Genomic DNA, 14,135 nt, shown 5'->3' on the forward strand with positions numbered 1-14,135 from the left:
GGATAACATTTAAGAACCTAGGGTTATGACATAGTGATTTGTATTGAAACTAACTTAAGGTTATAACATACAAATAATTTGTGACTCTCAGTAGAAATTACAACTAGTTGTGAAGAAGGGGAGGGTATAGCTTAAGTGGTAGAGCACATGCTTTGCATGCATGAGGTCCTAGGTTCAATCCCAAGTACTTCCTCTAAATATAAATAAATAAATAAACCTAGTTACTGCCCCTCATAAAAGAAACAAACAAAAGTTACAGTTGTGAAGGAAATTGAAGGTGTTTATCTTCTGAGAAGTGCTAATTAGCTAGTTAATTGCATAGCCAAATGACTAAAATTTTCTAAAATACTTTTTTGATGAAAATTTCAAAATTATCATGACTAGTGTATTTACTTTTCAAAAGAATATTTCAAATTAGTCCACGTATTTCTGAAATTTGTCCTTTTTAATACTTTTAAACTGGCCTATGTTTATTTAAAATATTACCAGTTGTTAAAGGATCTTAAAGGTGAATCTCTCAAAGATACATATTTCAGTGAAAGATGAGTACAGACAGAAGTTGCAGGAGAGCTCTAATTGATGGCTCTTATCAATGTCCATTTTAATAGGAGCCGTTTTCCACCCTGTTTGGAGGTAACACTCTCATTCATGCACTCCAAAACAATCGAAGTGGCCCCAGCCCTTCCCTACTTTTTGGAGTGATGACTCTACTTTTATAAAAGCAACTGTCTTTGACTTTGTAGTATCAACATTTAACACCTTTGAGTATTAATCATCCTAACAGTAACCACCATTTACTAAGCTTGCAGGTATCAAGCACTATGCAGAGGCCAGTGGTGAAGAACACAGGCCCTGGAGTCAGGCTGCCTGGGCTGTGCTCTGGCTCTGCCTCTGCCTCTGACTAACTCCGCGATTATGGGCAAGCTACTTGTCATCTGGGTGTCTTCTTCTATTAATCGGGGGAAATAGTACAGGATAATAACACAATAGGGGTTTTATGAAGTTTAAACGAGATAGTACAAGTATAAAATGCATAATAGTGTTTTGAACATAGTAAACACTCAATTCTTACCCATATTAATATATCATCATTTAATATTTACAAGAAGATGTTGAGGTACTTGTATACATTTTATAGATACAAAAACTAAGGGTAAGAAATGGTAACTTGCCCACAGTCACACCGGGAGCAAGTGATAACAGGGATTTGAACCTTCTAACACCTAAGCCCATGCTGCTGAAAACTATACTCTGGTTTTAGTGGAAGTGGTCTCTTGATAGAATTTTAGAATGTCATATGTGGAACCTAGCCTTTTCATTTTATAAATGGAAAAACTGAGTTGGTCAAGCACCTTAGTAACTGAACAATCTTAAAAGCAAACCTTTCCCTTTCCTAATGTATTGTTCTTTCTCCTGCCTCCAAACATGTCCACATATTCTGAGACTTCTTTGGGACAGGTTTCATCATTCTGATATCTGCCCAAATATGAAATACTGAATTGTTAACATTTAATTAAAGCTTTTGAGTATAAAGATTTCATTCTAAATAAACTAATTTTATTTGTACTTTCATTTTATGCTTCCTTATTCTTATCAAAACAAGAGTTTGAGCCATTTTGCTCCACTTTTTGCTTAAGTATGGATTTTTGTGTTTAAATACATTTTTGTTCTTTTGATGTTAAGGCCTTATTTCAGAGTCAGGAGTGTATTGACAGAGAGAGACAAGCAGCCACCTTTCCCTAATGTATGAGGTGGACATTAGTAATGTATAAAGCAAAAAATAGGATTTCGTTTAAACTTCTTTATTTTTAGAATTCAGATTATATGTTTGATAGCTGGTAATTTGTCTTAACAGGTTACTTTGTTAGTAGGATTAAAGATTATGGAAAGAAAAAACTTTAATATCTCCCCTTTAAATGAGCTAATCTTAAAATGATTTCACACACATAATTTTTTAAATTGAAGTACAGTCAGTTACAATGTGTCAGTTTCTGATGTACAGCACAATGTCCCAGTCATGCATATACATACATATATTTGTTTCCATATTCTTTTTCATTAAAGGTTATTATAAGATATTGAACATAGTTCCCTGCGCTATACAGAAGAAACTTTTTAATCTATTTTTATATATAGTGGCTAACATTTGTGATCTCAAACTCCCAAATTTATCCCTTCACACCTCCTTTCCTTGATAACCGTAAGATTGTTTACTATGTCTGCAATTCAGTTTCTGTTTTGTAGATGAGTTCATAGTGTCCTGTTTTTTATTTCTTTTTTTTTTAAGATTCCACATATGAGTGATACATGAGTGATATCATATAGTATTTTTCTTTCTCTTTCTGGCTTACTTAGAATGACGATCTCTAGGTCCATCCCTGTTGCTGCAAATGGCATTGTTTTGCTCTTTTTATGGCTGAGTAGTATTCCATTGTATAAGTATACCACAACTTCTTTATCCAGTCATCTGTCAATGGACATTTAGGTTGCTTCCATGTATTGGCTATTGTAAATAGTGCTGCTGTGAACATTGTGGTGCATGTATCCTTTCAAATTAGAGTTCCCTCCAGATATATACCCAGAAATGGGATTGCAGGATCATATGGTAAGTCTATTTCTAGTTTTTTGAGGAATCGCCATACAGTTTTCCATAATGGCTACACCAAACTACATTCCCACCAGCAGTGTAGGAGGGCTCCCTTTTCTCCATACCCGTTCCAGCATTTATCATACATGGACTTCTGAATGATGGCCATTCTGACTGGTGTGAGGTGATACCTCATTGTAGTTTTGATTTACATTTCTCTGATATTTAGTGACGTTGAGCAGTTTTTCATGTACCTATTGGCCATTTGATGCCTTCATTGGAGAATTGCTTGTTTAAGTCCTCTGCCCACTTTTGGATTGGGTTGTTTGTTTGTTTTGTTATTAAGTTGTATGAGCTGTTATATATTCTGTAGATTAAATAAGCCTTTGTCAGTCGCATCATTTGCAAATATTTTCTCCCATTCCACAGGTTGTTGTTTTGTTTTGCTTGTGGTTTCCTTTGCTATACAAAACGCTTATAAGTTTAATTAGGTGTCATTTGTTTATTTTTGCTCTTATTTCTATTACCTGGTCGTAGACTGCCCTAGGAGAGCGTTACTAAGATTTATGTCAGAGAATACTTCGCCTATATTTTCTTCTAGGAGATTTATTGTGTCTTGTCTTATATTTGAGTCTTTAAGCCATTTTGAGTTAATTTTTGTGTATGGAGTGAGGGAGTGTTCTAACTTTGTTGATTTACAAGCTATCCAGTTTTCCCAACACCACTTGCTGAAGAGGCCACAGACACAATTTTATGTTATGCTGAGAGCACTCAGAAGTAAACAAAGTAATAGTCTTCAAATATCACTCAACTCAGTGAAACATGAAGAGGATATCTAAATTAAGCTAATCAGTTGTACAAGTAGAATAAACTTAACTCTTTTTCTTATTTTTTATCAACGTGATGTTAAATAACATATTGTTTGATTTTTTAAAATATATTCAAAAGTTTTAAAGCATTATTTATAGGAACATTTATTCATTTTATATGATACATGAACATTATAGAAAAATTATACTATATCCGTGTATAGTTAAATAAGTATACAGTGTTCATTTTTGTTAAGGAAAGCCAAGAGAATTCTTATTTTAGAGCATGTTTGATAGCTAATATAAAATAATATTCATAGAGTTTAGACTTAATCATAAGAATCTTAAGAATAATCTAATCCAGCCTTCTTTTTACCCTCTTCCTAGCTTCCAGAAGTAAAATAAAGAATGCCATTGCCGTGTAGAATGTTTAGTAGGCATTTCTACTATCATGTACCTATTGGTGTCTGGGCTAACTTGGGCCTCTTTACCCCATTACCTCCCTACTCACCAAAACAGTTGACTTTTACCACTAGTCACATAATAGAGCAGAGGGAACTCAGAACAGGAAGTTGAATAGGTCATGAATTTGCTTTGTAGTGTTCTTAATTAGGATAAAAAGTATTCAGACATAGTAGTAAAAAATCAGTATATTCAGCAAAACAGAAAAGCATCAGTAGATAAGTATCCTGGAGACATTATTGAAACTCGATAGATAATTAGGAGCTGAAATGACAAGGGAAAACACCTTATCCTTTCAATAAGAACAATAAATAAAATTGACAAGAGAAAACTGTCATTGTGAAACTTGTATTTCATGGCCAGCTATTCACAAAACCTAAACTAAAAGTAAATTTAGTTAACTTTCCATATCCTTGACCCCAGCCATTATTACCATGTCTGATGGTAACCAGCAACATCTTAAAGAATTGTAGTTTTTCTGTCTGATCATGTTCATATTCCTTCACAAGCTCTGTTTCTTATCACTGAAATCCTGTTAATTCCCTGGCACTTTGTAAACTTGTCTTCAACCACATGAGTATATTAATACCGTATTTATAGTAGTATAACTTGAAAATCAACCTATATGCTATTTATCACCTGAAGAAAAATAAGTAAACTGATATATTTATTCATAATTCTGCAATTTATGTCATTCAAAATGAATATCATGTTTCAATTTTGAAGAAAATGAGTGTATACTTTCTACATGGTAATGTGATAGATTCTTCTCCTATCTGTGTGTATGTGTGTTTTATAGCACCTGTTTCTTATTGTCATAGTTTGGTTAATGAACATTAAAAAAAGAAAGAAATCAAATATTTCCATGTGTGACCCCTATTTTTTATACTATTCACCATTTATTATAAAGTTCTAAATTTTATTGCCCTAAAAAATCTAATCTGGCCATTATATTGTAATAGCTTTATATCATATTCAGAGTACTTCTGTGTCAATAATATCTCTTACACTAACGATGTGTTCTTCTGAAAACTATTAAGTAATATACTATATTATAGTGACAAGGAAATGTTTTGTATTTTAGTATGTGTATTACCAGCTTTATGTTAATAATGAATAATGAAAAATGTATAATATGTGAATGCATTATGTGTCATATATCTCACATGTCTCTTAACATATGTAATGTTAAGCTGTTGTTGTTGTTAAGCTGTTGTTGTTGTTAAGCTGGAAAGCTGTTACTTTTACTGATATTCTAGGTCCATTTTAGCAAGAAATGAAGTTTTAGAAACTCTGTATATAAATCTTCCAGCATTGGGTCCCACATGTTAAAAGTTAAAGAAAGCCTTGAGTTCTGTTTAGAACCTTCTGTCATTAATTAGTTGTGTGACTTGTAGTATTTATATCTTGTATACCCAATTGCCATCCATGGGTAAACTTTCCACATGGTGGAAGGAGTCATTTTGATTTATTCCCCATTTGGGCTGTCATGACATGTTCTACTCTGTAATTCAGAAATCACTGATTTATTTTTGTTACTGAACTCAGAGTTCCAGGCTATAGATCAAAATATTTAGCCATTCTACTTACAGTTTTTGTTCCCTCATCTATGGAATAACATTTGTTAAATCCTAAATTGTTGCTTTCATTTTTCATGACCAAATGTTTCAGCATTTCCTACTGGAAGCATTACAGTAAGCCCTGAAAGTGTGAACTCAAGAAAAAGCGCTCTGTCCTTCCAAGAGTTACACATTTTTTACTCTGTTGCCTACCTACTACATACCACTGTCTTAAGTGCACACAGCATACCACAGTGATAGAAGGGATACAGAGGAATAACGTGCTCTTTTATGGTTGTTTACTGCTCTGTAATTTTTCCCAAGTTATTTCCCAACATTAAATTCTCACAGTGACCCCTTGCTGTGGCCAAATTACATTCCTTTTGATCATTTTACAGACATAGACAAATATATAAGATTTTCTTTTCTGAGAATTATGGATCATTCAGTAAGTGGTGTGAGACAAATGGATATATCCATCTGTAAAAACGTACAGTAGGATCGTAACTCACCTCTTATGCTAAAATAAATTCCAAGTGAATCTAAGACTTAAAAGTGCAAATAATGTCCCAAAGTACTGTGAATTGGAAAAGTCTTTATAAATTATAAGAAATACCTAGAAGCGATAAGGGAAAATATTAATAAATTACATACAGAACGAAGAGTGTTCTGCCTCCTGCCTGTGTTCTCTTCCAGGAGTTTTATTGTTTCAGGTCGTACAGTTTAGGTCTTTAATTCATTTTTTGTTTATTTTTGTATGTGGTTTGAGGAAATGTTCTACCCTTGTTTTTTTCCATGTAGCTGTCTGGTTTTCCCAGCACAACTTATTGATGAGACTGTCTCTTCTCCATTGTGTGTTCTCCATCATATATTCTTGCATCCTTTGTCTTAGACCAGTTGACCATGTGTGTGTCGGTCCCCTATTTCTGAGCTCTCTAGTCTGTTCCATTGATCTTTGTGTCTGTTTTTGCACAGTACTGTGCTGTTTTGATAACTGTAGCTTTATAGTATAGTCTGAAGTCAGGGAGCTTGATGCTTTCAGCTTTCTTTCTTTTTCTCAAGATTGCTTTGGCAATTCTGGTCTTTTGTGGTTCCAAATAAATTTTCGGATAATTTCTTCTAGTTATGTGAAAAATGTCATGGGTATTTTGATAGGGATTGCATTGAATCTGTAGATTGCTTTGAATAATTTGGCCATTTTAACAATATTAATTCTTCCAAACCAAGAGCATGGACTACCTTTCCATTTCCTTGTGTTATTTTCAAATTTTTTATAAATGTTTTATAGTTTTCAGAGTATAGGTCTTTAACCTCCTTGGTGAAGTTTATTCCTAGCTGTTTTAATTCTTTTTGATGCGATTATAAATGGGATTGTTTCTTTAATTTCTCTTTCATTGTTCATTATTATTATACAGAAAAGCAACACATTTCTGTGTATTACTCTTATATCCTGCAACTTTACTGAATTCATTTATTAGTTTTAATATATTTTGATGGAGATTTTAGGGTTTCCTGTATATAGTATTACATCATCTGCAAATAGTGACAGTTTTACTTCTTCCCTTTCGATGTGGCTGCCTTTTTATTTCTTTTACTTGTCTGATTGCTGTGGCTAGGACTTCCAATACTATGTTAAATAGAGGTGGGAAGAGCTGACATCCTTGTCTTGTTCCTGATTTTAAAGGAGCCTAATTTCACCTTTGAGTATGATGTTCGCTTTGGGTTTGTCATAAATGGCCTTTTTTATGTTGCGATATGTGCCCTCGATACCAACTTTGATGCCAGTTTTTACCATGAATGGATGTTGAATTTTGTCATATGCTTTTTCTGTATCTATTGAGATGATCATGTCATTTTTATCCTTTGTTTAATGTGATGTATCACATTGATTGATTTGTGAATATTGAAGCATCCTTGCGTACCTGGATTAAATCCCACTTGATCATGGTGTTTGATCTTTTGTAAATATTTTTGAATTTGATTTACTAATATTTTGTTGAGGATTTTTATATTTTTATAGTTTATTTGGGTCCCCTCTTTTTTCTTTTTGATGAGCATGGCTGATAGTTTATCAATTTTGTTTATCCTTTCAAAAAACCATCTCTTGATTTCATTGATCTTTTCTGGGCTAGAGGGTGGGGGTTCGCTATTGTATTTTACTTTTCTTCTTTGATCTTTAATATTTCCTTTCTTTTGATGACTTTGGGCTTCCTTGTTTTTAGGGGAGGGGTGTGATGGGGTATGGGATTAAGTGACAAAAACTACTATGTAATAAAATAAGTATGCAACAAGGATACATTGTACAGCACAGGGAAATAGAGCCATTATTTTGTAATAACTTTAAATGGCATAAAATCCATAAAATATTTAATCACTGTGTTATATACTTGAAACTAATAGAACATTGTAAATTAAGTATATTTCGATTTTTAAAAGGCCAACAACATCATTAGTAAGAAAACTAAAAATTAAAACCACAATGAAATGCCATTTTTATAATCACAGTCACAAAAATCAAAATATTTAATAATTCGCTTATTGGTGCAACCTCTCTGGCAAAGATTCTCAAAGTGTGGTTCAAAGTATGGATCCTGGGAGGCTGGGAGAAGTTTTCCTTCAGCTGTATCAGGGGGTCCACAAGATCAAAACTGTTTCATAGGAACACTAAGATATTATTTGCCTTTTTCACAGTGTTAACATTTGCTCTGATGGTAAAAACCAATGACATAAAAAGCTGCTTGCCATTCAGCACAAATCAAAGCACCAAACTTTATTAACACTTACTGTATTCTTTACCACTATACACTGAAATAAAGAAGAAGGAGGAAGGAAATAAGAATAGTTTCATTTAAGAATGTTTATGATGAAACAGCAAAAATTAATAATTTTATTAAATCTCAACCCTTGAGAACACACCTTTTAATACTCTATCAGGAAATAATATGTATGCTTAAAACACTTCCGTGCAGAGTGTGGTGGTTGTCTTGATTAAATACACTGGTGTGATTGAGTTGCAAGCTGAACTAACTTTTTTTTCTTAATGTAGTATCAATTTCACCATTTTTTGCTTGAAAGAACAACTGATAGACAAACTATGGTTGTTCAGACTTGGAGATTTGGTAGATATTTTCTCTACAATGAACAGAGTGAACCTGACACTTCAAGAAAACAACTAATAGAAAAGTGCCAATGATAAAATTTGTACTTTCAAGCAAAAATTGGAATTTTGGAAAACTTTTATCTGGTACTATGAGGTGACAGCTTTTCAGTATCTAAAGACTTTTTTTTATGAGATTGGTGATGATATTAACAAATGTGAACTTTTTTTTAATACTATGTAATAAAATATTTTAGCATTTGGAAGATCTACATAACTCATGAACCAATGTCTTCTAAATATTTGATGTTTGATTTTACAAAGTCATGCATCAGTTAAACACCCCTTTCAAAGTGCGAAATAGACTACTGGATTTTAATTAACAGAATAGGAAAAGTTCATTGATACAGCTTTAGATTCTTCATTTCAACTAATCTTTAAGAAATGATCACTTACTGAGTTGTGGTGGCTCATGGAGGAATATCAGAGTTATCTGAAAAGCCTGTTAAAATACCTCTTCCAACTATACGCTTTCATATTTGTCACCAAAGCAACAGATTAAATACAAAAACAGTATGAAAATTCAAATTTTCTCTACTAGGCCAGATATTGCCATTCTTCTCACAGAATGTTTTTGCTTTGGAACAGTTATTTTTCATAAATATGTTAGTTATGTTTATATGCAATGTATTTATGATTATTTTTCCCTTAAATATTTACATATTTCTTGGTCTTAATTTCAAGTTAATAACCATAGAAATAATACCCATAGGTTTAACCCACATAAACAAAGCTTGTTGGGGTCCTGACTTTTAAAAGGAGTGCAAAGGATTCTTGAGACTAGTTTGAGAACTACTCTGCAGAGATTAACTTAAAATTTTTAATTATATATAATCATTGAATCAGTAATTTCCATTTTAAGAATTCATAGTATAATCTCACAAGGACAAGATATTATGTGTGCAGTTATTCATTGTTGAATTATTTGGATTACCAAAAGATGGGAAACAACTCAGTGTTTGCATCAACAGAGATTTGGCTATATTGAGATAAACCCATAAAACTTAATGCTATATTATATAAGGCAGATGTAAGTTTAAGAATGTGGAATGTTCTCAGATATATTAAATCAAAAGTCAAGGTTCCAAAAAGTGTGTAGTGTACACTACCCTTTGTGCAAAATTATACATATTATATGTACATGCAAAGACTATGTAGTGAAGGATACACAAGAAAATGTGCTGCAGTGTTTGCCACTATGAAAGGGAGCTGAGAAGAGTAGGAGGAAGACTTTCGAAAAAGCTGAATACCTCTTGAACAGTCCTAAAAAATACAAAAGCAGCTGTACCTGTTGCTCCCCAAATTCTAATATCTTAAAAATTATTTCTCAGTTTTTTCACCAAAAGTACATGTCTAATTACTCATTAGGAGTTAAGCCAGGTTAAAAATCCAAAGCTAACTGAACTGATCCTGGTTCTTTCTTCTTACCATTATATCAAAATCTCCATACAGTCTCATGGAGTGGCAAGATGTTCACCGAAAACAGTTGTTTTATGTAGGAGTGGTTGTTCCACTGCTATAATGAGTTACCCTGCCCAAAAGACACAAAAATTTGCAAAAGATAACCTGCAGCCAGTCTCAAGAGGCTGGAGCAAGATACAAACTGAGTCCTAAATGAATAGTGGAATTTGACTAGCCAGAGAATTTTATTCTTAATGGAGGAGCATGATCAAGACAGAAATAGGATATGTATAGCACCCCCTGGTGTCAGTGGGAGACCAGCGTAAGTGCCTTAGAGCAGTGGTTCCCACATTTTACCATGCATCTGAATCAGCCAGAGGGCTTATGAAAATATAGATTGCTGTGCCCCAACCTCAGAGGTTCTGATTCATTAGACCAGGGCAGGAGCATAAGAACTGACATTTCTAACGAGTTCCCAGGTGATGCTGAGGCTCTGGGACCAGGAACCACACTTTAAGAATCACTGCATTAAAGAAATGGTGGTTTACAAAGTTGAATAGTGACTTGGTGCCAGAATAATGAGTTGTATTTTGTTTACACGATACAACAGGTCAATTAATTTCAGAGACTGAGACTGAAAATGTCCTGAATGTTTAAGAGGAAACATAATGTAAATGTGACCCTTTTTTATGTGTATCTTCCTCTTTCTCCTCTGCTTAATCTAAAAAAGGAAAAATTATACCAAAATTCATTATAATCCATTATGGAAACAACTTTATTTTAGTGTTCTTTTGATTTTAAAATTAAAAATTTTCAGAAAATACGTTTGAATCATTCAATCTATCTCATTAAAATTATCTATTTTAGAGAATTTCGTTTGAAATTTGGCTAAGGTTAACATCAGATGGAAATTTACATGTGTTCAGCGTGCCCTTCAATCTCTAGCGGTCTGCCATTCCAGTGCTCAAATTTCACACCACAGTTCATAAAATAAGTTAATCAAAATGTCATTCCTTCTGTTACATTTTCTGTTAAGCCTTTGAGAGGGAATTTTAGCCTTCAAAAACACTTGAGGTATGTAATATAACTGAAGTCCTGAGGAGAAGGCAGTCCAGAGTTAGTCATTCCTGGGACTTCTTTAAGGAATGTGTGCAAAGTTCAAACTGGTACCTCCATCAGCATGGACTTTCCTCATAGTCACATTTTTCAGAGAATTTGCTTATTACTAGTTTCTAATAACTAGTAATAAGCTTATTTTTCTGAAACTACTTTCTTCCCTAGACATAATAGCTTATTAAAAAGTAAAAGATTCCCATAGTGTGAGGTAGAAAAAGATATGCACGTTGTAAAAGATAAAGAAAGCCTATGGAAATATTCTAGGTTAAAGGAGGCTAAAAATAACAACTAAAGATGCAGTTCCTACCCTTAGACTGGATCCTGTGTTAGAAGGGCAAAAATGCTATACATGACATTACTAGGTCAATGGACAAAATTGGAATATAGATATAGTACAGTAGATAAAAGTGTCTTTGTGAATCGATGAATTGGTAATTGTACTGTGGTTATATAAGAGAATATTCTTATTCCTAGGAAATACACACCCAAGTATTTAAGGGTAAAAGGCCATAATGTATGTATAGTTCAAAAGAAAATTGATTTCACAGAGAACACAAATGATAAAATAAATGGGATAAAATGTTAATAGGCCAGTCTAGTTAAAACATTTACAGGCGTTCTTGTACTATTTTAAGTTTAAGTTATTTACAAATTAAAAGTATTTTTTAAACATGCAAAAAAGTGAAACATATAAGATTTAAAAGTTGATTGCATTTAAGAGGGAGGAAGTTTCCTTTGGGCATTAATAAGTTGGACTCTCAGAAAGCTTTTCTGTCACTTCCCCTGAATATCAAAAAATAGCACTTAGAGTCAGTACAAGGAGCACATTCTCTGATAGAGTGTTAGATTTCTATGACCATATCTGTAAAAAATTGCTGGTAATTCCTACTAAAAACGTAATTATGATGTTATGTGATTTAGTTATATGTTTAACAGGAGGTTATTTCCTAGTATTTAAATATCAGCCAAGTAATCGTCAAAATACTTGTGGGAAATAGGAAACTACTTAGAAGAAAGAGAAACTAGGAGAAAAGAAAAGTGTAAATCAGAATCTAATCTGAGTATTTTGCCATTGGTGTAAAAATGAAGGACGGAGACTTAGTAATGTTCTTCTTGATTAGTCCCACCTTAATTGCAATAAGATGGTTTGGCTTTTAATGAAGTCTATGATATTACTAGAGCCAGTTTATAAATCACATTCTGCATTTAAATCTTAACTTGACTAGCTCTTATTTATTTTTTTTTAACTATGATATATGTTTATGCCTTTGGAAAGCTGTCTCCTTTCCAAATACTCCTGCCTGGAGTTGGATCTTTTGACGGGCTGTTTTTATATGGGAGTGTCCCTGTGTAGCCGACATGCATCTGATAAATTTGTTGCAAGGACCGTTTTTAGTATGGATGGCCACGACATCTTTCCTCCATGTGTTCTGGCTGTTACCCCCTTCATAGTGGGTGTGATGGGTGTTGTGATGACCAGAGCCTGCACTGGATGTTGAGCAGGGCCTCCTCTTTGCTCTGTGGTTGCCACAGCCCTGTCGGGGGCCAGGTTGGCTCCCCTCTTGTTTGAGTAGAAGGCCCCAGATCCGTTTCTGAGCTGCTGTGTGAGGTAGGTGGGGCTGGAGTGCTTCCTCTGAGAGATGAGCCACTGAGTATTCCCTGTAGGAGCTGTCCACTAGGAAGTGCACAACACCTGTTACCGGTTGTGCAGGCTCACAAAGTACACTGTTGGTGCTGCCCTCGGCCCTGTATCAGCCATGGGAATGCAGGCAGTCTGCCTGGGTGTCCCTCATGCGCTGTGCTCACAAAGCACCAGGGCAGATCTGCTGAAGTTAGACACCACGACCCACTGTACTCGCACAAGGCTGCACACCTGGATCCACTGTGGGAGGCACGGAGTTCGCCCAGAGCCCAGACCCACCTCCACGTGAGCACACCTACTGCTTAGGTCAGGTCTGCCCCAGCAGCGCACCAGTAATGCTCGGATGCCTTGCAGGTGCTGAGTTTACAAAGGCACTAGCAGCATAAATCCACCAAAGCCGCCTGAGACCGGGCTTAGATTTCAGCCCTGCCTCCGTCTGAGGGCAACCTGCCAGTGTTTGCGTGCTCCCAGAGTTCTTAGAGACTGTGAGCTCACTGATAAGGAGGTTGCTATGGCTGGGTGCCGCCCCTCTCTTCACAGTGCATGTTAACAATGGGTCTTCTATGGCAGGGTCACGCCCCTGTGAGTATGCTCAGAGGCTGCTTTGGCTGGGTCCCATCCCTCCCTTCACTTGTTAACAATGGGGCTTTTGATGGCAGACCCAGCCTCCCTTGCACAAACTCCTGGTTTCAACCCATACCACATTCCAGCCCCTTCAGGCTGTGTTCTTGCAGCCAATCCATGTCCTCTCCCCAGTTCTGTTCTCTGAAGCCCAAGTTTCAGCACCCAGCACCCCCACACATACCAACCCAAGACACAGTAAAACTCCTGACTTACCAAACCAAGATGCAATTGCGCATCTCAGGTTGGAGTGTGCAGCAGGGTGGCATGGATCCTTTGTGCCAGTCTCTCCGTGTTCTGCTTGCCACAAACCAGTCGCTGCACTCTCTTCTGAACTTCTGAAGCTCCGTTTCTATCCCACTTGATCTCTGGTGAAGCCCACTGGTGAAGGGGCTTCCCAGGGTAAGAGAACCTTAAGGAAGGACTTTTTTTATTCTTAACCCTTATATATCCTTACAAGCAAAGGTATTCATTCGGGCACACGTTAAATGATAAATTAAACCATAGCAAATTAGTGATTAAAGCAACATAAATTTAGGGCCCAAAGTTATAAGCTACATGACCACTCCATTATGAATGTCCCTGTATCCCTGCAGAGATTTAGCTCAAGGATATCAAAATCTGTAAACTCCATCAGGCAGGGAGCAGTAGATAGGAGGGAGCACTAGAGGAGATGACTCCAAGTTCCTCAGTAACCTCATCTTTAGAGGTCTTTGCAGAACATTGTACAGCTGTTTAAAAACCAGTCAGTTGGAAATTACATCTATATTCCCTTCATTTG

General features: G+C 35.3%; 1 protein-coding gene across 1 annotated transcript in view; it reads left to right on the top strand.

Annotated features, from left to right (window-relative positions):
- Positions 1–14,135, top strand: part of ITFG1 (integrin alpha FG-GAP repeat containing 1) — a 206,946-nt gene that overhangs the window by 90,432 nt on the left and 102,379 nt on the right. The window lies entirely within an intron of this gene.

This window comes from Camelus bactrianus, chromosome 9, assembly GCF_048773025.1.
Source record: "Camelus bactrianus isolate YW-2024 breed Bactrian camel chromosome 9, ASM4877302v1, whole genome shotgun sequence".
Taxonomy (NCBI): Eukaryota; Metazoa; Chordata; class Mammalia; order Artiodactyla; family Camelidae; genus Camelus; species Camelus bactrianus.